This window comes from Octopus sinensis, linkage group LG15, assembly GCF_006345805.1.
Source record: "Octopus sinensis linkage group LG15, ASM634580v1, whole genome shotgun sequence".
Taxonomy (NCBI): Eukaryota; Metazoa; Mollusca; class Cephalopoda; order Octopoda; family Octopodidae; genus Octopus; species Octopus sinensis.
Genome location: NC_043011.1, coordinates 3,740,958 through 3,743,434, shown reverse-complemented (window position 1 = coordinate 3,743,434; position 2,477 = coordinate 3,740,958). Strand labels below are relative to the sequence as shown.

General features: G+C 32.3%; 1 protein-coding gene across 1 annotated transcript in view; it reads right to left on the bottom strand.

The window, feature by feature from the left end:
• The window catches only part of LOC115219722 (N-acetylated-alpha-linked acidic dipeptidase 2), a 785,126-nt gene extending 783,482 nt beyond the window's left edge, over positions 1 to 1,644 (bottom strand). Inside the window, exon 1 of the mRNA XM_036509422.1 lies at positions 1,512 to 1,644. The gene's annotated coding sequence lies outside the window, so the exon portion shown is untranslated. The remainder of the gene's footprint in view (positions 1 to 1,511) is intronic.
• Positions 1,645 to 2,477: the final 833 nt, after the last annotated feature.

Genomic DNA, 2,477 nt, shown 5'->3' with positions numbered 1-2,477 from the left:
CTGAATAATAAAATATGATTATACATGATATCTAAGTATTATGATTAAATTTTATTTGATTTAAAATTGGGGTTTTATTTTCTAAAGAATCAAACGTTATCCCATCTTATTAAATAGGCAATTTAGTTTATGTTTACATTTAATTTTCCATTCATCCTGGATGTTGATCAGTCTTATTTTAGCCTAAAGTCAGTTTGCTATATTCACAGGCATAAGTTAAAAGTTGTAAGGAAGTGTATGATTGTAAGGAAGTGTATGAAGGTATGACTGGAACTTATATGAGGACTAGTACCTCTATGCAGTCAGTTGACCTGCAAGAAGTTGCTGCCATATCTTCATCCAATATTACCTAAGCATCTTCAAAATAGTTAAATACACAAGATCAATTAATACTGAATATAACACACAAGAAGGCAAGAAGATCATTATTAGAATGCTGGTCAGACAATATATTCTTGATGCTGCTCTAAACTCCTTACATGGCTAAGTTCTTTTTTTATAAACTTTACAAGGCACACACTAAAACTTCACTAAAGAACATTTATAAATAATTTTAAAAAATACCAGAAAATACATAAAAAAAACAAGGTATAAATAATCCTTTCTACTAAAGGCACAAGGCCTGAAGTTGTGGGGGTGGGTTAAGTTAATTACATCGACCCCAGTGTTCAACTGGTACTTATTTTATTAATCCCAAAAGGATGAAAGGCAAAGTCATCCTTGGCAGAATCTGAACTCAGAATGCAAAGATGGAGGAAATACCAGTAAGCATTTTGTCTAGTGTAGTAACAATTCTGCTGGTTTGCTGCCCTTCAGGATATGATGACAACAATAGCAATGTTAAAAACAAGAAGTACCATTGCCTTCTTTCAAAATGCTAAAACTCCCTACAGGCTGCACTTAAAAATAAATGTGACTCAAAAAAATATTCTTCTTAAACATAATGAAATTTTTTTTTTAAATTCTGTAATACAACACTGGTATCAATAAAATCACCTTCATAGAACTCAAAAATTCAATTACCACCTTGAATACTCATGTTGCAACAATTTAGGAAACGTTCTCAACCATTCTAGATTTACCCAGATCATAAATAATATATATTTTCACCACAGTGGTGGTCTTATAACATCGAAACTTACATTCAGTATACAGATATCACAAATGACGTGAGTAAATTAATTGGAAATGACACTTTCAAAATATAAGTTAGTTATACACGGCACATTAATATAATAAACATATATATATTCCCACCATTCACACCAACCATTCCACCAAATTATGCACCAATTATAGATCTTTAGCGCTTTTACAATCATCTTCATAAGAGGAGGTTTCACGCTGCATCTTTTGGTTTTGAAATAGTATAGACAAGAAGAGAGGTGATATCATATCATTGCAATTCAACTCCTCCCCAACATTTCACATCAACAGACACATATATATATATCACTAAGCCAGCTGCAGCAATTCTTTCTTCAAAATTGGCAAATAATTCCTCAACTTACCTTATATGATTTAGCAATGATCACCACAGTTGACACATTAACGAAAACAGCAAAACCACTTTTACAAGCTCTTAGAAGGCACAGTGGTGTGTTGTACTAAGAAACGAAATCTGGGTTTTCAGAATTCCTAAGACCACAATTATAGTAATTAACACTGTTGTACACACAATCAAACTAATGAGAAACACACTCGAAAAATATATCCCACAAAGCAATATAAATAAAAAAAACAACAACTACAGACTAATTTCGCCAGAAATAGTCAGCCTCATAAAAACAGACAAATCTGCAAACACAATGCACGAAAACCAAACTACAAGAATAAAACTCAGTATTCAAACAATTAAACAATGAAATAATGACAATAGAAACAAAACCTTAAAACAACAAAATTATGTCCAATATAAGCCACAAAACTAAGAGAAAAACATTATATAATGTAATCATTGTCATCGTCATCATCATCATCATCATCATCATTATTATCATCATCATCATCGACAGCAACAATTGTTCATGCACATCCCTATGTCCCAATAAAGTCAAATAAGTTAAGCAAACATCCTTATTAAACACTTCTCAAAAGTCAGCCGTTATAAAGCAAAAAAAAAATCAAAAACTTCACCACACACACACACACACACACACACACAAGCACACATACACATAGACACACAAATGAATAAGGATGTTTAAAAACTCAAAAACCTTTGGGTCAGAGAAAATCATAAAAATATATCTAAAACAACTAAAACTATTCAGTCTGACCAAATGAATCATTACTCTTACTAACATTACATTAGCAGCTACAAGTGTCAACGTTGTCAAATACTCACAATCTTTTCTATCACTCCATTGGTTGCAACAACGAGGATTCTAGTTGGTCCAATCAATGGAACAGCCTGCTCGTGAAATTAATGTGCAAGTGGCTGAGCACTCCACAGACACCTGTTCTCTTAATGTGGT